General features: G+C 41.6%; 1 pseudogene; it reads left to right on the forward strand.

The window, feature by feature from the left end:
- Positions 1 to 6,393: 6,393 nt before the first annotated feature.
- Positions 6,394 to 26,405, forward strand: part of LOC110957085 (dipeptidyl aminopeptidase-like protein 6) — a 77,664-nt pseudogene continuing 57,652 nt past the window's right edge.

Genomic DNA, 26,405 nt, shown 5'->3' on the forward strand with positions numbered 1-26,405 from the left:
ATTGTTTATACGCTACAGTGTGTGTGTGTGTGTCAGAGAGAGAGGGAGGGATATTTACTTATATTACTGAACTCTGCACCTTCAATGAGAAAAGTCCCATTGAGAGAGTTTAGGCATGTCTGAGAGAGACAGAGAGGGAGTCGGGGAGGGACAGAGAGTGAGGACTGGAGAGATAAGTAAGGTTTGGAGCAGGCTGAGCGGCGGAGGTGCACCCCCTCCTATCCCACCCCGTCGCCCCCCTGTGGAGGCGATGCCAGTGTCTGTGTGATTGATTCGCCCGGCGAGAGGAGAAAGAGAGAGGGAGGTGGTCTGGTTGGGCTCCTGGACCCCCAGGTCATCCTTTCCTTTCGCTGTAGGGGAGGGAGGGAGATGGTGGGTGGGTGGGGGTGAGGCGGGCAGGAGGGAGGGAGGGGTGCTTCTCAGACACCTCCAGCAGCCCCCAACTTCACAGTACAAAGGTGTGAGCACAGCGAGGGAGAGAGGGGGAAGGCAAGTGGCACTTTCCAGCATGTCTGTCCTCATAGCCACCCAGCTGAAGATAGACACCAGCACTCCTTCCAGAAGGGTAAGGGGGCCCCGTTAGCATGCATGGCACGCTGTGGGGGAATGTCTGTGTTTATGGCTAAGTCTCCTGCTCCTGACAGAAAAGGCTGCTGGCTGTGTGTTTTTTTGCCTTCCTCTTGATAACAACTGGACAGGCAGGAGAAGGAGCGGTGGGTCCTGATGTCCCCACTGAGGATCTTGATGGAAAAGCGCTTCCTGTCTGATTTTCTCTCAAGTGCCGACTTCTAATGAATGGTTTGGTTACATATGCTGGGAAGAATCCTTAGTGCCTCATTGTTATTCTTTGTGATGTTGCCATCTAATGACTTCAGTGGGAGCTGGCCATCGTGAGGAAAAGTTGGACATAGGAGTACGTATTGCATTGTGGTGTGAGATATTTGGATGTTTTCAGGTGGCTGCTGAGCGATCCTTGTTGGCATGCTGCGAATGTAAAAATGTCATGTGGAAATCCATCAGATGCATTTGAGGTCAAATAACCGTCAGCTTTGAGTAAATGCTTACTTTTTGTTGCTCTCATGTCTCTCAGATTGATGAAGAACAGAAGTTTAGTCGAACTTTGATGTTCTCCAGCAATTGAAATACTGTAAAATGTTGCTGGTTTTAGATAGAGAAATATGAGTGGCTCATTTCAGGTTTGTGTAGCACCCTCGATCATAGACACATATATCTTGAGGCACATGGAATAGTAAATAACCAGAAGGGTGGTACCAAACATTAACTTCAAAAGCGGTCGTTCACATTACGCGTCACACTTCACATGTGATTTGCTCATCACTTCATTCATTGCAATCCCTCTTCAGCGCTTGTTTTGCCACACATACCATCAACCCACACACACACACACACACATCACACATGTGACAATAAATTTTTAGTGACATGCTCTAGTTTAGATTCTCCACTCGCAATCTCCCCCTTCCTTCCCCTTTCTCCTCCTCATGTGCTGCTGCTGCTGCCACAATCCACAACTGTAGTCTGCTGCCCTCCTCCCCTCCCAAATGTAGCCACAGTCTATTCTACAACATGAGCCAGCATTAAACTCCATTTCCTCTGTGACTTATCTGCTGCCATTTCAATTTGGGCTCAGCACATAGCATCCCCTCATTCGTAATATGCTGGAAGATTCAGCACTCATTCCCTGTAATAGATAATATTCCCGCTCCAACAGGCAACATGCTCTCAGTTATGGGAAGAATTTTACATGCAGCGTAGTAAAGAAAGGTTTAGAGCAAGTTATTTCTCACTAGAATATTTACATTAATGTGAATTTATGGGTGGATTTTCATTAAAAAAAAAAAGATGATGCAGGCGCTGTGTGATCTATACGAGCCTCATTATGTGTTTATGTTGCTTATGTTAGCATATTGTCAGGTAAATATGTACCAGTGATTCATGGAAGCTCTCTGCTTTTGTGCGGCGAGACACAATCATAATAAACTAGGAACTCGCGGCGCAGAGTAATTGAATTGACCATTGTTACATGGCCTGAAATGAGTCTAGTGTTGTAATGTAGTGTTGGGGTGTAAATCGGCGATAAGGAGGGTATTCCTTTGCTGGTTCGATTGACTTTGGCCTTCAGTGAAGCATAATTAAATTTTGATAAATGCAGACAGAGGAAGATATTTCTACCCTGGGAGCTCTGGGGGAATGTATCCAGCCATGTTCAGTCTATCTATCTGTCTATCTATCTGTCTATCTCAGTGTAATTCCTGCCTGACTAGTTCTGAGAAGTGGACAAACCTGATGTACACGACACAGTTTATGAAGATTTATGATGATTTTTAATCGATGTGAGAGTAAACTATTTACAAGCCGGTAATGGACTGTCTAGAGGACTGCTTTAAGATAAAATATATATGTGCCCAGGCCACAGTAAAGCGGTGCGTGTAATCCGACACAAGCAGCAGGATGATAAAGAAACTTGTTGCCATGGTTGGCTCAGCTCAGCATCAGGGGAAATCATTAGTGTCCAGCTAATGCCGAATGGAAAATGGTGCAAAAATGTGATTATGGCGAGCCGTAACTAAATCCATTCTGCTACATGCATGTAGAGAGGTGCAGTAATTTCCTTATTCGGCTGAGTGATGTTCAGAGGAAATTAGATATGACTGCACTCCCACTAGACATCGATTGATTGATCTGTTTGCTCTTCCATCCAATTAATTTGTTCATCATTTCGCTGTGTTGTGTGGCATGCTGATGGAAATAAGTTGCCCTATAGTGGCCTTTCAGTTGATACAAACATGTTAATGGCTGCAATGTAAGTGCACTGTAAAAAAACATGGTTAAAAAAAGTAGGTAAAATGACTGGCTATCATTCCAAAACTGTAAAATTAGAATAAAGTATCCTGTTTCAATTATGGAGCAAAAACAATACACTGACAGATATTTACATTATATGTTCAGTAGAGATACACTTGGATTTTACAAATTTTTCGTGACTTATTAGACTAAAATACCTTCACGAAAGCGCTAACACATGCTCTAGACGGTTCAATAACAGTCTTATTTTAGAAGACAAACAAAGTAGGCATAGCTATTGATTTCAAAACACTTTTGTTTATTTTAGTTAGAAGAAAATCAACCAATTATTCACAAGTAATTCTGCAGAGCCCACCAGCAGGATCTGAAAAGCTAAAAATGGGCTCTACCTTTATTACGACTCAGCTTGTGGACCGCAAAGAAATGTGAGGCATGACGGCAGACTTCACAAATTTAAAGAGGTTTTTGTTGTTGTTCAGTAAATTAAAACCTCAAATAAACATCTATGGGACAGAGTGCAGAACAAACCGACCATGAGAGCATGAGGAGCTCCAGCAGTGTAGTGACAATACAAGACTTTTCAGCTTTTGTCCAGATGTTCTTGGTTGTAGACTAGTAAAACAAGTAATTCAACCTCGAGAGCAATGAATCATTGTATTCTTTAAAAATTCCATTTGAGGTGTAATCTGTTAATGTTTGCTTAATTTGTATCCAAATTTCAGAGTATGAATCTAAAAGTACACATGCATATAAAACCCACAAGATCCGCCTTAAAATCACAAGAAAAAAAACAATGAATTGATAGTATGGCCATAAAGCGTCACAGAAAGAGCTACATATGTAACTGCAGATAATTAGTGTCATTCTACATAACTCGGAGCATAATTTAAGAAAGCAGAAAACATACTAATATACATCTAGAAAGCCAACATCCACAGCTTCATAACTTCTCAATGTGAGACTCTAAAGTGCTGCAGGAGAGAAGTTTATGTAACTTTTTAGAGACAGAAAATATGAAATGTTCTCATTTTGTGAATTTGGATGAGCAAAATATTGGCTGAATGTGAGTGTGTTGTATGGTTATGTTAGAAAAATCGAAATATTAGGTGTATTTGATTGCAGCTTTAGCCTTGTTTTTCATACGATGCATCCCACAAGAAAATAAAAGCAGGATACTTGTTGTTTTACGTCTTGAGCAGACTGACTTTATTTGTATTTAAAAGTACGTATGAATATAAAACTAATACATTTATTTTAAAATTACGAGGAAAACATTGAACTGATGGTATGGACACAAACCATTATATAAAGAACTGTACACTGTTAACTACAGGAAATTGACACTTTACACAATTTGGTATGTCATTTTTAAAAAGTAGAAAATAGTCCGAATAAATAATACAGATTTACAAATAAATGGGCACTACTGGCATATTAAAGGAAAGTAACAGTTGGGCTGTTAGTTGCAAAAAATGTCTGTAGTTTTATACATTTTTCTATGCAGTTAGAAAAAATGTAAAATTGTATGTTATTTTATGTAAAATTTAGATTTTTTTTCAGTGTGCATTACACTACCCTGTATTGTGATACAGAGCTATGTCTAGAACTAATCTTCCCATTTACCTCTTTTTCAGCAAAACAAACAATTAAAAAAAACAGCAAATGGACCATTCATGTGGTTTTCTTGAGGTAAAATTGCAACATTTCAAGCTGAAACAGAAAAAAAAGAACCTTTAAGATAAATCATTAACTGTAATTATGAAGAGATTGACTGTGCTATATCACTGGAATTAAAAATAAACTCACTCTGGGGAGTTTATTGCAATGCAGAGCCTCATAAAGCCAACATTCACAGCTTCATAAAATGCACAGAGGTGCATCGCATCATTCGGATTAAAATGCATCTGTTACATGCTTGAAATATAATTACTATGTTCCATATCACACCTGTAGTAATGCTTAGCCTGTACTGACTCCAGCAGCACCATTAGCTACCCACAGAGGTATTAGGTATGCTGCAGCTATCATCATCATTATAGCTGCTATTACATGCCTCTCCACATTTTTTCCACCTATAATGCAGAGCTTGACTGCAGCAGTGTTTGTGAGAGCGGGTGGAAAAAAGGCGTAGCTCCAGTCTGCTGCTGCATCTGTGAGGAGGCGATAGGGGAGTCAGGCTCGCGGGCATGGTCCTTAGGGGAGCGTTAAAGCAGTCAGCCGCTTCACAATAGCTCCCCAACAAGGTGAGGGAGATTGGAAGACATCTATCAGAGAGGCTGGGATGGATGTCAAGTGACTGGGACCTATTTCCCAGGGGAGATCAGACCCAAGAAAGGCATTTATGAACTAGAGAAACAAATGATGACACAGACCGAGGTGAGCCAGTGTAGGGGAGGATGCTGCCAGGAAACCCAGACATGACTCTCCAATGAAAGTCTAATTAAAGTGTACACAAAAGCACTAATTTATTAATCTCAGGCTTCTTATAGGCAGGAGGACATGAATTGAAAGTGAATGGGAAACAAAGAATTGATAGAGATTAACTTTGATTAGGCAAAAGCGGTAATGTCCGACATCCTTGTTTCTAAATGAATGTCCAAACCTTTCAAATGAACATTTTGTATTCCAGATACATGTATGATTCTTGAGGTTACATTCATAATTCAAGCCACGAATCAATGAGCCTACAGCAGTTCTTTCAGAGCCCAAGATGACTCACCATTTGTAAAAGAAAATTAATTGAAACTAGCTCTTTGTTCGAACTTCAATACAGAATATTTTCGTTTCTACCGCGGTAGTGAGTCCACCTTGATAGCTCTTTGCAAATGACTGCAAAATGAACTTGATTTCACTCAATGGGAGATGCAAAAAAAAAAAACAACAACACAAAAAACCGGTGGTATTCAGCCGAATGAGTGCGGAGCTGTTTTTTTGAGCTTGTGCTTTAACGTTGCTTTGAAGTTGTACCCCTGTGAAGATGACCTATTTCACAGAAATACGGCTCAGCCCCAGTGGAGTGATAGTTTGAGCTGTCACAGTGAGAAGCTTGCTGGTGTGTTCGCCTGTGGCATTCATGGCAAGGATGGCAGAGATTTTAACACTTTGACCCCTTTTGAGCCTTTTTCCCCCTCCCTTCCTCTTGCTACGTATAAGCCAATATTCTACATTTACCAGAGAGCTGCATTGCTGTGGCCTCTGTGAGCATTTCAAGCTTGAAATCATTCGCAATGTTATGAGCTGAATAACATTTGTGGATGTGAACTGACTGGAAATAGAGAAGATGGGGAAACTGCATAAATTAAGGGGAGGAGGAGACACTTTTATGGCTTGAATCATTAGATGGGATTTAAAGAAAAGGATTTGTGAGACTCTTAAGTACAGCAGAGAAGTTTATGTAACTTTGCAGGGATAGAAAAAAATAAAATTTTGTGCATTTGGATGAGTAAAATATTGGTTGGATGTGAGTGGATTTTCTGGTTATTTTTTAGAAAAATCTAAACGTTAGGTGTATTTGATTGCAGCTTTAGCCTTGTTTTTCATAATGTGCACGCTACAAGAAAATAAAAGAAGGACATTTGTTGTGTTACGCCTAAAGCAGACCTGTTCAGAGGTGTGTGGTCAGCCTGTCCTAACCCAGAGCGCCACACAGAGGCACTCAAGCTCCGTCCTGGGACCATATGCAATCATCTGGGAGACTGCTTTTTTTCTCCCCCTCCATTGATGAAATCATAAACGAACTGTACGTGCCAAATAGAGCCTTCAAATGAAAGCAAAAACGAGTGAAACCTGTGCATTGCTGGGGCATGTTTGTGCGTAAAGCTGTACACGGAGCGGGGCAATGACAGTAGCGCTACAGTAAGAGCTGCTCTCTCAGTCCTGGTCACTTCTCATGCAGAGCGCGTCTGCGGAGAGTATACCGACGGCTTCTCTACGTCCTTCACACTTTGTCCATGCGTGAGGGCAGTCCGGCAAAAAAAGAAAAAAAAAGACAGCGGGGAAAAAGCGCACAGCCCAAACAGAGTCATTGTCTTTTGCTCTTTGTTTTGCGGACAATCGCTCGGAGTCTGCCGAGAGATCGAATATCTGATGGAAAAGTCAGCGCATCCGCCCGCTATCTCGCTGTAAGGAGGCACCAGGAAACTGAAGAGGGGAGACAACGTGTTGTGAATACAGAAGAGAGCAACTATTGACACCTACAGCCCACCAGTCTGCCGTGCGCCTGGACAAAGCTGAAAAGAGAGCATCGCCACGAAGGATTCCGCTTTGTATCGGTCTATCACTCCAAGCTGTGAGTCACAGATGCTTATTTAATAGCCAAGTGTCTTCACCTTATCTTTTTATTTTTATTTTTTGTTGTTCCATCCCGGTGGTGAAAACTGGCTGCCTGCCATCGGTTGTCTTCGAAACGCACAGAAAGCCAATAGACTGTCCACATAAAAAAACAACAACAAAAAAACCCAAACCCGAATTGCTCGTGGCTGTGACATGCTGTAAGTTATCTGAACTGGACCCGTATTATGGCTTCACTGTATCAGAGATTCACCGGGAAGATCAACACGACCAATTCCTTTCCGCACCCACCTGAGGCCAGCCACCTTCTCGGTGGACAGGTTGCAGACGAGGAAAACGCTGCGAAGACCCCTCAGCAAGTCGGCGACGGCAGATGCCACGTCCAATACCGCAAAAAATGCTTGCGGGAGGATGAGGATGTAAGGCACTTTATTATTTATTCAGCAACATGATGCCCCCCTATGATACAGTCTCCAGATGTATAATTTAGATCATGCCTCTCATCCACACGCACACACACAGTCACACAGGCCGAGCAGTGAAATCTGTGAAGGATAAAGAAGCTCTCTCATTGGTTTCACTTTCTGGTTGGGAAAGTTTGGGTGTTGATTCTGTGGCAGCTGCTCTCTTACTGGAATCAGTGCTGTGCTGTTTGGCTGTGTTGCAGTGTTTCTGTTAATCTGTCTGCTGGGTGATCATCCAAGAAGGCCTGTCAGAGCTGTGGGGTTTTTTTGAGGAAGTTTCTCAGAGATGAGGGTGGAGATGTGGAAGTGAACAGAGTGTGCTGTGATTCTCTGTGATGGTTCTTGTGTCTGTGAGCTGCTCTGGCGCTGACCGTGGTGCTGAAACTGGAGAGAGCACAAGAGTGTTTTGGTTGTAGATGCTGATTTCTGCCACAAATGTTCACGAGGAGAAGGAAGCTATAGGCCCCTTGGATTAGGGTTGAGGCTAGGCGCCGATCCAGAAGTGGAATATTTCTAATTTTCTGTGTGTGTTTTGTGAATTAAGCTGCAATTTTTTTTGCAAAGAAACAGCAAAAAGACCTGTAGCTTAGTATACTTTCACGGTCAAAGCAGTTGGTTTTACTCTACAGTGTCTGTAAATTTAGCAGCATCATCTCCATTGTTCTTGATGTAGCAAACACATGATACTAATTCAATCCCTCTCCGAATTCGAAGCAAAAACATTTTGGAGATTTAGCCGTGTTTATTTTTAAGATGGCGCACACATCTGGACCTTGAATGTCAGGTTTTTACAAAAGATCTGCAGAACTTTGTGTTCCTTCTAAACAACACATTTTCTGTCAGTCAGTTTCCTGCTCTGAGAACATTCACAGCACGATGCAGAGCCCGTTTTCCCTCCAGTCACATCAGACACACTGAAACCAAACAGCAGAAACCAACATGTGAAATGACCTGCTAAAGCCTTGACTTGCTTGCAAACCTGCCTGTCTCCACGCAGGCCCGATAAATGACTTGTTAGGACACGTGTGGCTTGTGTGTTGATGACTCCATTTCAAACCTACAGCAAACACAAGTATACTTGATGCTCCTCTGAATTATTGATGTCTGTCACATCGAGAACCAAGTGATAAAGCTGGCAACAGGCTAAACGCTAACACTGCCTGGACTGCCAACAATACACATTCCCTCCTTTCCTTTAAGATCCTCTGTGTTCACTTTATGAGGTACTTCCTCACTTGCAAATGTAAAATTAGGATTTTCTTGAACATTTAAGCCGTAAGATTGCATTTTAGTAGTCAGGGGTTCTTATTGGACTGCTGGATTTCCAATGTATTTATTAGGTTTGCACTGTTAACCTTGAGGTCACCTTTCGTCTTGATGTCCCTCTGAGTCGTGGTGGAGCATGAAATTGCCTTTTGCCTCAGGAGATGGGGAGACCATTTCAAGGAGTGTTATTTCCAATCCCTCCCTTCTCAGGAAAAGTTTGAGTCGCGCTATTGTTGTTCTCATTTATTTTGCAGAGGGAAAGGGCAAACATTGACTTGGAAATGGCCTGAATTTCATTTCATTCAGCCAGATATTTGTCTGCACAGTTGTCCACCCGGATTCTAAAATCCCTCGGTTTCAAATGCAAGACGTGCTTTTTGAGGCGACTGAATTAGTGAAACAAGAAAATGGAAAGAATTAGATTTTCTGTAAACAACTGTTTAATTGGTTTACTGCGGTGTTCTCCAGAGCTCTTGAGCTCACAACATGCTGCTACTGCATCTTTGTTTGCGGAAGAGGTGTGTTTGTGTGTGTATGTTGTGAGATTGATTAATTGTTCCTTTGCAGTGTGTGTGTGTGTGTGTGTGTGTGTGTGTGTGTGTGTGTGTCAGTATTTTGTGGTCGAGTCTGAGTCACCTTGGGAGATATCAGCAGTAGTTCTTTCTCCTCCTCACTACCCTTTACTGCAAATAGAAACCAATGAAGATCCTTAATTAACCGCTGCATGTGAAGGAGAAATATGGTGACATTTTAGCTCCAGGCTGAAGCCCGGGGACACCGTCATGACCTGGCACGTATTGACATTTCCTTTATGGACAGATAGCAGCAGGCAACAGTAAACATTTCTCTTTGTTTGTGTCTCACACTGCGATAGTGAAGGATGACATCTGACTCATGTCACGCCCCGGCAGAAAAGCCACGATGAAAGAGTGAGATGCAGGCTGAAGGCCGATAATTACTAATAATTTTTACATCAAGTTTTACAAAAACGTCACACAAATTAACGCAAAATGCCAAGAGACGCGGTAGTCGGTGTAATGAGTAGTGAGGATGTGTGTAAGAACGGTGATATTAGTTTTGTCAAATGGCACAAAGCAAACAAAGCAGTTCAAGACCTCCACTCAGACGAAGGAAGGATGAATTTATAGTGGAAACGCCTGGTCAAAATATCTTCACTTGTGTAGACGGTCTCCATCTGATGCAGTACAGAAATGGAACGTAAAGACAGAATAGGAAAGCAAACAGATGTCACCCTCTGCAGGGGTCACGGTCCACATATCGCTTAACACAACAGTATTTGTGCAGTTTTTCTTACAAGCAAGAAGGGTGACTGTTACTAAAGACTTCATGAAGTGGCTGATCGGCCCTTTTTAAGGGAAACAAAATTTTTCAAATGAACCTTTTCAGCACATAAAGAGCACATATGCAAATAAGGAAAAACCTTACAGTAAATCACTAAAGAACAGAAACAATCACAAGTCTTCCACCACATGATAGTAGCCAAGACCAATTAAAAAATAGATGTGCAAATGTAAGTACAGCAAAATGAAATATTTACTTTTTAAAAATTATATTTTACTTAAAGACCTAATGTCTGAGAAATTCCACTCAGAATGATTCTTTCTTGAATCTAAAGACCCCTCTCTAGTAATAATCTAAATTGTTACTACGTCCATGTGATGTCATCTCCATGACTGAACAAATGACAGCCTGAAAAACACAGATTCATACGCAACAAACCTTAAGCACTAATCTTGTCATCCTGCAGTGGGGCTTTCTGTTTCATCTGCATTCTAATCTAACATGTATGACTGAATCATTCTAGCATTACAACATGCTACTGTCTCAGAGTAGTTGGAGCAGAGGCAAAGGTGAGCCGGTGTGCTGAGAGAAGTGAGTGGAAGGATGAGGAACGGCCTTAATAGATCTGCACATTGCATTACATCTAAGCCATTTTAATCCAGAAAAGGACTGCTTTCATGGAGCTTTGTCTGACAATGGCAGTGAACTATAGAAATAACTGTAGAACTAGAAAATGCTGTTTAACTCCCTGATATTAAGTCAAATTCTGCATTTTGATCCTTTTTTTGTTGTTGAAAAATGTGTTTGATATTATTTTTTTTGGCTGCATTCTGTCATTTATGATGCAAACACATTTGAAGTCTGTGATTGGAAGGTATTTAACAGAACTGCGATGTTGGGTTTGCCGTATGTTGTGTGCTTGCGAGCAAATAAGCAGAACAGAAATGGGAAAACAAAAACAGCTAAACCTTTTACAGCCTTTTGAAAACAGAAAACAAATGATCTTTAGTGTTAAAGCGTCTGCTGATGTTAGTACTGCTGGTATTTACAACAGCAGTTACAGCTACATTCCCATAATCCAGCCTTGCTTAAAGGTAGCCCATCCAACTGAAACCACAGTTTAAAGCTTTCCAGAGAGTGGGTGGCTCCATCTAAAGACATCAGTGGGAAGCAAGACTAAATTCCAGAGGTGCTTTACACAGCCTCATCTTAAAGCTCAGCACCTGCTACCCAACGAGCTGCTACTGTCGAGCAGTTTATGGCAGCAGGTAATAGAGGAGCGTGGTGCTTTCATGCCTGGTGTTGACACTGCAGATGTGGAGCTTGAACTATGGAGGCAGCTTAATAAGCACACACCTGCCATTAGTGACATCTGCCAGGTTCTCAGATTGTCTGCAGACTTCTACCCACACATAAATGCTGCCATGAAGATTCTGAAAACGCTGCCTGCATCCACCGGTGATGAACGCTGCTTCATCTGTTGACGTCGTTTGAAGCTTTATCTCAGGAATAAAATGACTGACAAATGACTGGGATGTGTGTAATAATATAATATACTGCAGCCCATTAGGTAGCTGCCTGTTGTTTTTCTGCAGTGGGGTAATCAAAGTTTTATGTAACTGAGTACATTTACTCAAGTACTGTTACCAAGTAGAAATCCGAGGTGTTTGTACTTTAAGTAGCTTCGTTTTGAGCAGCTTTATGCTTCTGCTCCACTGGATCTCTGATGCAAAGATTATACTTTTTACTCCACTACATTTGTCTGACAGCCAGTTAGCTTTCAGGTTATTATTTTTCATACTGTGCATCTCCAAATGTGGTGACTTTGAATATTTGTGACCAAACGTTATTTTATGGGTTGAGAATATTTTCCTGCTTCTTAAGCTGACTAAAGTATTCAATAACCCTCTTGGATTACCTGGAAAATGCAATATCACAAAGCTGAAAACGGGGCTGCACAGTGGCTCCGTGGTTAGCAGTAGAACACTTTTAAATACGAGATACCTGATCACAGAAAATAAAAGAGTTGTTTTTCCCGTTGAACCTGATCAATCGGGTATGGCAACTTATTCCACATTAAAAAATTTAAATGGCCAGATGGTCAAATCAAAGTAGAACAGGGTTATGGATTATAAACACAGTTCTTTAAATATAACTAAGAAAATATTTATTTTTAAATAAGTCTATGGGGGCTGCACAGTGGTTTGGTGGTTAGCACTTTTGCCTTGCAGCTAGAAGATTGTCAGTTTGCATCCTGGTCTGGGCCTGGGATCTTCCTGCATGGAGTTTGCATGTTCTCCCTGTGCATGCGTGGGTTTTCACCTGGTTCTCCAGCTTCCTCCCACAGTCCAAAAACATGCTGAGGTTAATTGATTACTCTGAATTGTCTGTAGATGTGAATGTGATTGTTTGTCTCTCTGTGTAGCCCTATGATAGACTGGTGACCTGTCCAAGATGTCCTCTGACTTTGCCTTAAGTCTGCTGGGACAGACTCCAGCTCAACGTGACCCTAGTGAGGATTAAGTGATGTATAGATGATGGATGGACAGAGCTGAAAACAGTGCTGTGGTTCTGAGCTCATTAAAATACTGACTTTTTAGAGATAAATAGACTGTGACACTACAAAGACATGACGATCATACAGAATATAATGCATTGCCTTGAATTTCAATTGGGATTAATAAAGTATCCATCTATCCAGCTATCTAAAGACTAAACTACTCCGCAATATAAAAGTAAGTCAACCACGATCACCTATAGCAGTAAAATGTTACGTACACATTAATGCAGCAGTGATATTAATTTAAAAATACCACATACAGTAGTAAAACACTGACAGGGACCAATTTAGAGCACAGTAAGTACTTTTGCTTTTGATACTTTAAGCACATTTTGCTGACGATTCTCACTCCTTTAATGTGGAGACGTTCTGTGTGCGCACACGCTAAAAAAGAAATCCATTGAAGTTACTTGACTTTATTGTGTGCATCGGTCCCCCGTGACCAGAATTAGGTCAACCAAAGTAAGTTTCTCTCTCTTTTCCTGAAATATTTTATTCACATTAACCGGTAGTAGTTCGTGTACCTACTATAAAATATATCCCTTCCAGCGCCACTGATCCAAATAGCCTCTGCTGAAGGAGACACTGGGGTTTTTATACTTATCTGCCAGTTTAATGAGTTGAACATTTTACTGATTGTAATTAAGGTAAATCACTGATTCCTCCCTTTAAGCAACATCTCAAAGCTTTTGTAGCAGTTACTAGATAAGTCTGTATTTGCTCTTTTTGTCTTTAAATAGCTAAAACAGAACCCTTGCTGCTTGCTTTTGTGTTGACAACTGTGAATTCATGTTTAACTACAAGTACTAGTCATTAGTGAAAATCTCTTTTCCCACAGGGCCACCTTTATCTCAGGATGGCATGCTGCTCCATAATGCATGTGTGTCCCCCCCCCCCCCCTTTCTTTCTCCCAGGCTGCTTTTTGTTTTTTGTATAAAAGTAAAACTACACTGAAAATGTGTTTTAATTTTACTTTTAATGGTCAATTCCTGCCTAAAATTGACTTGGTCTATAAAAGTGTCCTTATAGCATTGAGAAAGTGTGATATTCACCCTGAGGAGGACGGAGGCAAAGAAACCTCTTTGAATATGCGAACTCTGTGTTTTCTCTTTAGAAATCACAGGTGTGTTTTTGTAGTTTAACCACTATAGTTCAGGACGTACTCCTCCACCTTGGAAGCCCCATTACACCTGTCATCTTTTAATTAATTTGCTTAAGATGCATGCTGGGAACATTTACATTTTGGTAATTTTTGCATGGTAATTTTCATGCGCCTATAATTTTGTGCTCCCGTTTTGGATTGCAGGAAAGTGGAGTTCAAAAGAAGTGAATCATAAATCACCCTTACTGTGTGACTTTAAATGTAAAATTTAATTCACATTGGATCAGACTGCCCAGGGATGGTGCGCACACACACTCACACTGACACACACACTCTCACACTTGCAGCCTGTCCTCATATGCACTTAACTGTGCCTTCTGCTTAGAGATACTCCAGATCTGAGTAAGACAGTTTGGCCCCGTTCCCAAGTCTTAGTTTAGCTCTGTGCTTCCTTTGAGGTCCGGAGCTCAGATAAATCAGCCAGACGGAGCTCAACAAGAGCAGCCAGATAAAAGAAAGAGAGCAGTGAGATGGGATAGGCTGTCCTCATTATCTCTGTGGCAGGGCTAACTGTGTGCTTCAGGTGATGGCTGCTTACTGAAGGCTGCCACTGGATTTGTTACTTGCTGCACTAATCCAAAAGGATCATGTGTCCTGAGAGAGCTCCCTCCTTCAACAGAAAGACAGATGTGCTTGCTAAGTAGGCAGACTTTATGGAATCAAGATGGTGCTAGGATCTGATCAGTTTTTTTTAATGCTGTGTAAAGATGAGACGTCTCACTTGTGACACTTTACTCTGATGAAACTGCAGTCTCACTTTATCTTACAAAACAACATGTGGTCAGTTCTTAAAGCTACGTTAATGGATTTTTCACCACCTGAGGACAGCAGACGCAAGTTGTGAACATTCATCCATCAATCCATTATCTATACACCACTTTATCCTCATTAGGGTCATGGGAGGCTGGAGTCTATCCCAGCTGATTTAGGACGAAGGCAGGAGACACTCTGGACAGGTCACTGTTTTACTGCAGGGCTACATATATAGACGGACAACCGAGCACTCTCACATTCACACCTATGGACAAGTTAGAATCACCAGTTAACCAGAGCAAGTGTTTGGACTGAGAGCAACACCAGCTATCACTCAGAGTGTCTCTTATTAACCTGAGTCCAATATTCACTCTCTTTATAGCTCTGTGTTGGTCTCCACCAGTTCTTTGGGGAAATATCTGCTGCATGACCAACACCATTCCAACACTACTGGTCTGTGCATTGCCGTGCGAGAGGTTTTTACAGCTTTTTTTGGTCAAAATGATTCTATCGAAGTGGACAGAATATATACAGTCTATAAAGTTACAGTTCCAAAAACCAAATCCAAAAATCAAATTGTGCTGAAATGCTCTTTAGCGCTGAGGGAGCTGTTGAGTTTGTCATACAGTAATCCTCTGTTGGTTTTGACTTTTCTCACATACCATGGACATTTGATATTGGTAATATGCATCAATCCACTACAACATTTAAACCACTGACAGATGAAGTGATGCTCTCTTTAAATAATACTCATCAGCTCCTAATTATGACATGCAAAGCTGTGAAAACTAAAGGCTTGCTGTTTGAGTGGCAGCATCAGGTTTAAGTTGTGATAATATGGGCGTTACAGGGGCATTTAAGAAGCTAACAAGCAGGTGAAATCATGTAGAAAAGGCCGTTGGAAATCTCAGACATAAAATTACTTAAAAAAAACTCCATACAACTAGTGTGTATACCATACCATACCATGCACAGAAAAATGAACCTCCATAGCGATAGCCAGTTCTAAAAATGACAGCAAACATGCCACAATCCTGTCATGGTTGTGATGCTCCCTGACAGCATCCTAAACCGATCAAGCATCTATTGGATACGCTTGAACAAGTCTGATCCATGGAGACCCCCCCCTGCAGCCCACAGCAGCCAAAGCATCCGCTGCCACCGTCACAGGACACACTGTAGCTTAGAAGAAATGTAATCTCTAAATTTAGTGTTTAAAATCTAATTCTGAGCGAAGACGCAAGATACAAGCATAAGTAACAAGTCACAAAAAGCTTCAAACATCCATCCATCATCTAGACACGGCTTAATTCTCATTAGGGTCTTGGAGGGTTGGAGTCTATCCCAGCTGATGTAGGGTGAAGGCAGAGGACACCCTGAACAGGTCACCAGTCTATCACAGGGCTACACTCACATTCGCACCTACGAACTATTTAGAATCACCGGTTAACCTCAGCATGTTTTTGGACAGTGGGAGGAAGCCAGAGCACCCGATGAGAATCAGTACAGGCACAAGAAGAACATGCTAATTCCACAGAAACACCCCAGGCTGGGACACACAATGGGAATCTTCTATAGCTGTGAGGCGACTAACATTAAAAAATACATATATACATGTGTGGTTTTAAAAACTGAAGAAAAACAGCACTAATCACAACTCAATGTATGCTTGCTGAGCATTTCTACCATCATGCAGTAAAGGGCACGCCAGGCGAACATGCCGTCACCCAGAGCAGCTCCTCCCCTCAGGACAACAAAGCTTCCTCAGCAGGACCTCTTGCTCGACGTTGCCATGGTTGCAAAGGTGGAAAGGGTGAGGCTGTAAGCAGTTGGAACGCACACACTGCTCCTCGCTGGTGGCTCTGACAGCCATCTGGAGATGACGCAGCTCCCGCACTGCACAATGAACATCCTCTGCTCCTGTCACGCTGTGCCCTCCACAACAACCATGACGTGTTTTAATTATTATTTTTTAAATTCATTGTGATGACTGTCAATCCCCTTTGGCTCCTAGTGAATCCCAGCCTCTCCTCTTGTTTCTGTGGCTTCTGCTGACAGATTTATTCATTATCGACCTGCCTTTTTTTTTTTTTTTCCGGCTCCTCTGCTCCCAGAGGGCATCTCAACAGGTCATCCATCCCCTGCCCAGCACCTCAACACCCTGTTGACACAGCATCGATCATCCCTCGCTACACCGCTCTCCCCCAGCACCACCTTCACGGACCTGTCAACAGCCCATCAGCAGGCTGCTGCCTCGCTGTTTGACTGTCCCTCTTCCTCCTGATGATTTACTGTATTATTACACAAGCTGACAGTGGGTATTAGTCAGTGTTTAAATACAGAGAAGCCTTATTACCCTGTGATGATGCCGAGCTTTCAGTCTCTGGTGGTAGATTTGCTGCTCTGAAGATCTTCTGAAGTAGCAAACACATCATCAGCTGTCATTAAGCCTCCAATGTGGGCATTTTCATATCAATTTTATTCACATCACATTACATTCCCCTTCTCTTTGTTTCATTTTAACCAGCAACTGCAGTCTGTGTGGTTGAAATACAGCCGATTAAATACGGACGCAGCAAAGAAAATCACTCCCTTTGTCAGCCTTCGTTTGTGATCGTCGGCTTGACGATGGCAGTCACGTCCCGTCCCGTCTTTTCACAGGAGATTAACTCGCTCCACAGATGTAACTTCACTGTGGATCTTAAAGATTTCCGCTGCTTTCAAGAACTTTATGAGTACGCCGCTAAATATAACCGTCTTTTAACCCGGCTTGCCTCCCATCTTCAATTCTTCCTGTGTTCGTGTTTCTGCTTTTTTTATTTTTAACTTCAGAGATCTCAGTGTTTTCCTTTTGAGGATTAGCTTTATTAGATTTGCAACTGATAATCACCAGTGCAGCTGCTTTTCAGACACCAGGACAGTTTTCTACATCAAGCATTAGTTTATTTCTGTGTCTGGTGTTTGTCAAAGTATCAGCTTTCATACAGTAGACAGTCGACTTTAGATGCCAAACAGATGCAGGAAACCGTATTTCATAGGGCTTCCATGCACTGCATCTGTTTTGCCACTAGAGACTGTTGTGTTCCAATTAAATACACCAACTCCACACTGTGCTATAGGCAGCAACATACAGTAGAATAGTTGATCTCAGACTTTAGGTGCTGGTATTTGTTACTGTTTTAATGATGCACCAATGTGTACAGCATCAGCAGCAACAACAACAACAAGCAACTAAAGCTAACTTGTTATTCTACACAGCCTCTGTAGCTAAAGCCAAGCAGCTGGCATACCTAAAAGTGTCACATCTTGATACAAGAAGAGCATGATAATGTCACCTCTAATCAGCATTGGAAAGGTTACACGGTCACCTAGCAACATTGGCCACACTGAGGCATCGCTTTGACCTGCAGACACAGATAGAGACCTTTTTCTGGCAGAGTCATCACCGGCATCGCTTAATTGCGACATTTAATTCAGGAGGGTGAAAGATCAAATTATCATATCGGTTGCAGAGGGCGTATAGTGAAACCAGAGGGCAACAGGTGCCTCTCAGCTCATTTATTCCGCAGCAGTAAAGTGTGATGTTGAAGTTTCTTTAAGCAAAGCACAGAATCCTCCCCGTTAGCCTTTCTTATGCTAAACCTGAGACACTCATCTCCTGTAAATTTGCAGCAGCGCTTCATGCTTACTAATGTTAGCTTTTGAGCCAAAACAGAGAAGCATCAAAGGCAAATCTTCAATCATGGAAGAAGAAATTTGAAGCACGTGAAGGAAATTTCTCCTACAGCTTTTCTGCCAGCTGGAATTAGAGCGGCAGAGCGGAGCTGCCATTTCTCCAGAGTCCCTCTCACAGTATTTTTCCGGGCTGAGACCAGGCAGCAGTAATCCGTTGTGTCACATGGGCAGATTCGCTTATCGACCCCGCCATGATACAGCAGCGGCACACCCATCAGAGACACACGCTCACAAGCACATAATTTCACTGGTGATATAGACACACGCACACACTCAGCATTTCAAAATAAAAGGCAAAGTCAGCAGAGTCGGGTTACAGCGTAGTAAATCCTGGAGGGAGGCAACAACAGAAGCAACAGGTCAGCCTTCATGCATTTTGTAGCAGTCGCAGGGTAACAGCGTTGCCAAAAAAGCTCCTGTTGATGCTTAGATCTCTGTCCTGAATCAGTCAACGTATTCGTTACCCTCATTATCATTGATTGTCCTCACAGCTCTGACAACACTTTGGTGTTTTGTGCATTTTTACAACCTGAGCCTCAAAAAGAAAAAGCTTCAACAACTGAGATGAAAACCACAAAAATCGAGTGGTTTAATATTTCATATTGCAGCTAAAGCAGCAGCATCTGCGGTGTCATTAGCAGCACAGAAACATCAATTGTCAAATAATAAATGGCAATGATTTTGGTGATCAATTGTAGTATTAAACTAAAATACCAAATGTGCGTATGTGTTTTAGCTTCTAACAGGAGACTAAAACATACAGACTGGCAGCAGAACTGAAACAATGATTCTGGGAAAAGAGGACAGATTGCAGTATCTCAGGTTGATCCTCTGATTTTTCATCTACTGCCATCATCAGGGCAAAAATTCAAACCGATATAAACAATAAATGCTTGTGAAAATATTGGCACTTGTTTCAAAAATAGAGGGTGCACTGTAAAATAAATAAATGGACAAATTAAAATAAGTGAAAATCTGTCTGTAGCAGGGTCTTAAAAAAAGGTTAAAAATGGTGGAAAATCACTACATTTAAAAACTAAAATAGGTGAAAATAATGGCAAATGTCTGTAAAATAATGATATTTTAAAACAGCATAATTTTATTGTCACCAATTTTAAAAGAACAAACTACTATTTGTAAAACTACTGATTTTTGATGTCTAGATTATGTATAGTATTGGCCTGTTTACAGGAAATCAAGAAAATATTTTTGAAAACATTTTTCTTTAATCCTTAAAATTATATATTTTTTTCAAAACAACCAGAAATATCTGGAAAATAACATTTTTTGCTAATTTAAATATAGAAAAATATACAGTAAATGAACAAATTCAATGAAACAGGAAATATCTGTAAAATAAGAGTTAGAGTTCTTTTTTGTTGCATCACAGTGAATATTAACATATTTCACATATACATAAACACAGTTACTAAACATCTGCATGTTAGGTCTCAGAGGTCTGCTAACATGTCTTTAAACTATTATTGCTTGCTATTCTGCAGTCTTGCTATACCCTTTTGCTTCAATGGTTTATGTTGTTCTCTAGTTGTTCCACATTTCTTTGTGTCATAACTTGATTAAACGCTCCATATATACAATAGTAGAGCTACTCTACGCCCCACTATGGCCTGTGGACCTTCTTTATTTCACACATTTTGACTTGTCACTGCTTTAAGCACACTGTGCCTCATAACAATAGAGGACCGCGGTGCGTTTAGACATGCCAGTTATCCATGTCAGCGAACATTCAACAGCAGCTCCCTGGAACCTAAACATTTAAATGAAATGCTGCCTTTATGAGGGTAGCACCTGTTTGACAAGTCAGAAACTCTGCTGAGATAAAGGTCTGACACTTCAGTCACAAAATGATGCCACAGCTACGTGGGTTCCTCTCCTGCCTCCAGGCTCTGGTTTAGTCTTCTGTTGAATAACACATGAGATAGGTTTTCATGCTGCATCCTCCCCAGACCTTTGTGTGCCTTCCAGTTTTGAGAGGAGCGACGGGGGAAGGAAAGTTTGCGTCCCCGCAGCCATGAAGGTGGGTTACTGCGTCGGCTAGAAAAGCTGGTCAGTTCCAGTAGTGTGTGCGTTTGTGTGTGTATGTGTGAGTGCACCTGTTGGCAAACCTCTCGTGTACAGGCACATGTAGGTCACTGTCACTGTGGAGAACTTTTCCTGTCAGCCACATTCTGTATTGCAGAGCTTTTTTTTTTTTTTTGCTGTGTGTACAACATCATCTCCAGTCAATATTTCTCTCCTGTTCCTGTAAGTCGGCAGTCAGGAGTCTGAATGAGCCCCGAGCTCCGGGGACGGCAGCAGAAGATTGCTTTCCCTGAGCTGCTGGGAGTCCGGCTCTGAGTCGTGTGATGATGCTGAGAGTGGAGCTCACATGGAGCAGAACAGAGATGGGGGGAGATAATGATTGTTTGGTGCAGCGGAGGTGGAGAGAACGGGGAGCGCTATTGAGTGATTTGCTATTCTGGAGCTGGCAGCCTGTCAAACCGTACCCCACCAAAGACAGGGAAGCCGGAGTCGGGATGATTGATGTTACTCCCCTCTCCAGATTGGCTGTTGCATCATGGGAATACAGAGTCTTTATTGCAGGACGTCTTTCGGCAGACATCTTGCTGCGCTGACATTATGGCTTATGCTTTGAGACAAACATACACACCTTTATCAGCTTCATCAAAGAGGCTGTCTGTCTCCCTGTCTGTCCATCTGCGTGTCCTTCAGCTGTACGTCTTCATTGTTGGATAGACTTTGACCTGGAAAACTTTTGAGGAGCAGTAATGAATGCTTTCAGGGTGAAGACGCAGCTGTTTAAACCCGTGAGACTGTCTGTGTAGTGACATTACATGCAGCCAGTTTTTTCAGCATTAATACAAAAATTCGATTAGTGCTGCTTTAATTATACAAATGACTTCTGTTAATTATGCTTTGGGGAAATTTGCAGCTCCGGAGCAACGTTCAGTTTGTGACATTTTCTGTGGTTTTTTTTAATCATTCATGAGCAAAAGAAGCTTAACAGGAAAACAATCCAGCATCTGTCACATTAGACGCTGCATTGAGCATTCCTGCAAAGCCTGAAAGGGAGCAGATAGTATGTACACTTTGTGACACATTACAAGCTTCACTGGGGCACTATCTTTGTCCGAAAAAAAAAAAAAACCTGAAGAAATTCTAGCCTGCATCAGCCTGCAGCTGTATGAGCAGCACTTTTATAAATCCAGAAAGGTGGTATTGTGAGTAAATTGCTCCTGGGAGAAAAGTAGAGGGGAGACAGGATAAACAACCCGGGGTAAAAAGCGCCATAAAGTGGCCCAGCTCTGTATGTGGTGTGTAATGCTGATCTGTGCTGAACGGCAAGATGCGGCTAATGGCCCAGGTAAGTGGTTCAGTGCTGATTGTTGTGAAGCGGGCCGGGTTCATCGCCAGCTCTCCTCTGTGGGTTGTGTTGCAGGGATTAGTGTGGCCGCCGACGGCACCCTCATTTTCCCTCAGAGATCTGACGGCATCTCTTCTGCTGTGACCAAGGAGGTATCCGGTTTTCACTGGGGTCTCCCTCCAAGATGGGATCTTCACTTTAGAAAGCAGGGCAGGGTTTCAGGAGGTCCATGCCAACACACACACTCTTATATATACACACACACACAAACTGCAACCACAAGGGCACGCACCTCAACTTAATGCGTGGAGTGTGGAACTTAGTGCTGGGATGCTGACTCTGGGGTTATTCTCACTGAGAGCTGAGGTGTGTCTCTTTTATGAACAGGTCGTTATTCACCGTCTCTCTCTCCACATCCACATCAGTCCTTTCTTGCTCTTTCCCTCACACACTGGCCGCTCCATATGCTGCCTCTCCGTCACCATGAAAACACGCAAGTTGTCGCGGGTGGAGAGACTGTGGAAGGTGAGTGCTGAATTCTTTTTTCAGGGATGCGCAGGCCTCCTGCCTGCATTTGTTTAATGCTCAAACATTTCAGCTTTTTTCCTTCTGCTCTCTAATTTTGCTTTTAATCAATCTGTTACGGAGCGCTTCAAGGGCACGTTCAAAGGAAATTACAAACTGTTGAAGAGGCAGTGTCCGGGCGGATTATTTATTTATTTAGGCTTAAAACAGTCTGATGACATAATGAGCACTTCAGCTGACAGCCCATATTGCCGTGGTTTAGACTGACTGAGTCCACTGTGAAATCACAGTGATTATATCTAAAAACTTGTCAGATGGTAAAATCTAAGTCTTGGGCTGTTTCTGGGGCAGTTCTCTGTTATAAATGTAAATTTAGTTGAACTAAATTGCAGTTTATCTAAACTTAAATAGAGCTACTTTTTGGCAGCCGATTCAGTATCTTTTTTATATGGCATCTGCATCTCTATAAGTGTGTACCTGAAGACTTTACAGAAGTTTTTCCTAAATATTTGACTTTGCACATAGCGAGATGTAAAAAGAAAGCCAGACATAGAGGATCCTGCAAAGAAATATCTTAATGCACGTCTCCCATAGGCATTAATTGTGGTTAAGTAAACGCAGCAGTGTAATGCACAGAGTGCTTCCTCAGTCCCTTTGTGCGTTATCAGCTTTCTTCTTTTTTACCGAGATGCATATTTAATGCACCCAAAGATGGAAAGAGGGACTTTAAAAGCAATATCCAATATGAATCAACAGCTGATTTAATGAGGTGATCAGGAAATGAGTAAAAGTTAAATTAGTATCCTAATTTTTTTGTTTGTTTGTTTCCTGGTTTCTGGGAGTGAAAGACCTAGAAGCTATTTTGGCACCTAACTTCCTCAACTTCCAGTTATAGAAGTGACTCTACTGTCACTTCTATGACATCTATCCATTATCTATACACCGCTTAATCCTCATTACGGTCTATCCTGACTGACTGGGGGTGAAAGCGGGACAGGTCGCCGGTCTATCACAGGGCTACACATCGAGACAAACAATCGCATTCGCATTTATACCTACAAACAATTTAGAATAATCAATTAACCTCAGCATATTTTTTGACTGTGTAAGGAAGCCGGAGCACCTGGAGAAAACCCACGCATGCACAAGAACAACATGCAAACTCCATGCAGAAAGATCCCGGGAATGCTGAGATGCAAACTGAAGATCTTCTAGCTGCAAGGCCAAAGTGCTAACCACTTCTATAACATCCTCTCTTTAATTTAATGGACTAAATCCCTTAAAATGCATGTGAATTGACTGTGGTAGCAAGGTCAAGTGTTTTTGTTGTGTGGTTGTGCATGTGTGGTGCGTTCAGAAATAATATCTCATATATCTGGTGTTTGGAGACACTTTGGAGCTCAGCTGCACGTCTCCCTTGATGCCATCAGCATCGCTCAGTGAGCGGGACTTAACAACTGAGTCGCTGTCTGGCTTTGATAGACTCCGGCTACGGCTTAGCAGCTGATACTGATCTTACCGGGCATCCCGGGGTTTTGTCCTTGTGACTGCCTTGATGCCTGAGATTATGCATTTGCTTTGATGTGATTTTGAGTTGGACACAAGTGTTTCAGAATTGCATCCAAATCCCCAGAGAGAGAGAGCTCTACGGAGAGCTGACAGTGTACAAGCTGTCACAATATTTTCAGATTTTAAGGACACTTCTGTTGCTGTCACTGTCACTGCTGCTGCTCATGTCTAATGGGACTTTTATGACAGCTAATGATAACAATGTATATTTCCAGTTTTTAGCCACATTAGTGCAGTTAAGTCAGTTCTTTCCCCAATCTGGTCTACTGCGGAAATATTACAACAACATCGGGTGAACTGTAGGGCTGAATGATACGCCCAAAATAGTGCAATCTGAGTCATGCTTTTAATGGGAATTTTTGCATTTCTTTCCCACTCAAAAAATATTAAAATGATGATGTGATTACTGCTGCAGCCAGTACCAAACAAACATGTTCCCTTACATCTGGAGAATATGATTTTACGCTGAGAACCACACAGCTGCACTTACAACAGCATGTTTTGAATGACTTAGCAGCACAAATGTAGCATCTGTGTTCTCCACATAATGAATCCCATAACTCTGTGACTCCCTCGACCCTTGCTCTAGTGACATTGTTTCTTTGCATTGACAAGTGTTAACAAAAATCCAGCGATTAACTTTTCAGCTACAGCGACACCAATAAGTCAAACTGTGGTCTGTGCGGTACTTTGATTTATCACCAAATACCTGCTAAACTAATGACACCTCCATCCGTCTCAGCTTTTCTTTGCTTTTGGGGCTTTTTTTTTTTTAAATAGCTAATTTAGCACACTAACATGCTTAAGTGAGATGATGAATATCGCACCTGCTAAACGTCAGCGTGTTTGCGTTGTGAGCAGGTTTGCCTTTCAGCTCTGAGCACAGAAGTACTTTACAGAGCCTCTGCGCACAATGTAGAGCGTTGTTACATTACAGAAATAAAATGTTCCTTCTCACCTGCTACTACTGCAGACAGGTTTGGCTTTGTCTGGAAATACCCTACATATATGATTTTACTTCCACAGCTATAGATTTCTGGGTAAATCTATCAAGATATTGTCCTGCACCTCCAGTGTTAAATGATTCAAAATGTTATTTTATCATCTGGGTCCTTTAAAGATAAGCTATTGAAGGCTTTACAATTCTATGATAATCAAGGCTTTCTTTATTCTTGATAGAGGATCCTCTTTATTCTGTCTTAGGCTACACTTGCTCAGATTGAGAGAGCTCAACAAAAAAAGAAGTCCCCATAATTTAAATTATTGCATTATTAGTTGGATTGGTATCATGTGAAGATGAGGGATCAAGCAAGAAAATGAATGTAACTGCGTGTAATATCCTTTGAAATGCTGGAAACATGTCCGTGTGTGTATGAGGAATGCTCAATTTGAGCACCAAGTACTAATAAAGTGAGACAGAGAGAATAATTAAACGTTATCTAGATTGAACATTTTTTTGTTAGTCAGTTGGGTCCTGGGAGACGTGGAGTTGCCTGATGAGGAAAAACTTTTGAAACCCTCAGTGAATGGCTAACGATGAAGCACCATTCATGCAGACACTTTTAATTTGCTTTTAATCACTCCCCTCTGCATCTCTACTTCCTCATTCCTAAGAAGACCAGAACAGCAGTGATATATTAATTATTGTGTATATGATTCATTATCGCTTCCTTTTTGGCCCAGCGAGCCACTTTTTTTTTTTTTTACACCTGTGACTTTGTTTATTTGATGATTTGTGACTCCCTGATCTGAATACACAGCGCAAGTTGCTGCTAATTCCTTCTTTATTGCCCTTGCTGCTGTGCTTTATCTCCAACAAATTTCTATAATAACTTCCCAAAATGGGGCGCTAACTTTGAACTTTTTTTTCTTCTTTTAATTTTATGAGCCTCTTGTAAGCCATTGATGAGCACACATAAAGTTCATGAGGCTCATAAGTCTGTTTTACGAGGACCGGATCAGCAGATGGGTTAATGCTCTGTAAATGCGTGCTGACTCACCCTGCCTGTGTCTTTTTATATATATTTATATATGCAAGCTGCCTGTGCGTTGTTCTTTATGAACAACTTTACTATTTCCTTGTTGACATAATTTCCCTTCTTTTGTGCTTTATTATCAGACTCATATTCACTCGGAGGATGTTTGCTCAGCTTCTGTTTGCTTTGCATTTTAGATCACGTCACACATCAAGGTGCCTTTGGGGGTTATTTCTGAAAATTACTGCAATCTCCAAATAACACTTTGATGAAATGAGATGTTTTCCTTCCACTCGCTGTGTTAAGATAATGCACGCTATCGAAAATGCCCAGTAGCATCAGATAACTCCAATATACCTGGAAAAAAAAAGATAACTGTAGACGGTTTTAAGCCCAACTTATATCAAAAAATGCATTTCCCTATAGATGCTGCACTTGGATTTTTAACTTTCATAACACATAAAAATACCAGCAGGACTTCCTGCTTCAGTCAGTGTCTAAATGCAAACACACTGTACATCGATAAAGTAATTATATTTTCTTTTCTTTTTTATTTATTCTTTAAGGAGGTAATTTAACATGTTTTTAAAAC

Source organism: Acanthochromis polyacanthus, chromosome 9, assembly GCF_021347895.1.
Source record: "Acanthochromis polyacanthus isolate Apoly-LR-REF ecotype Palm Island chromosome 9, KAUST_Apoly_ChrSc, whole genome shotgun sequence".
Lineage (NCBI taxonomy): Eukaryota > Metazoa > Chordata > Actinopteri > Pomacentridae > Acanthochromis > Acanthochromis polyacanthus.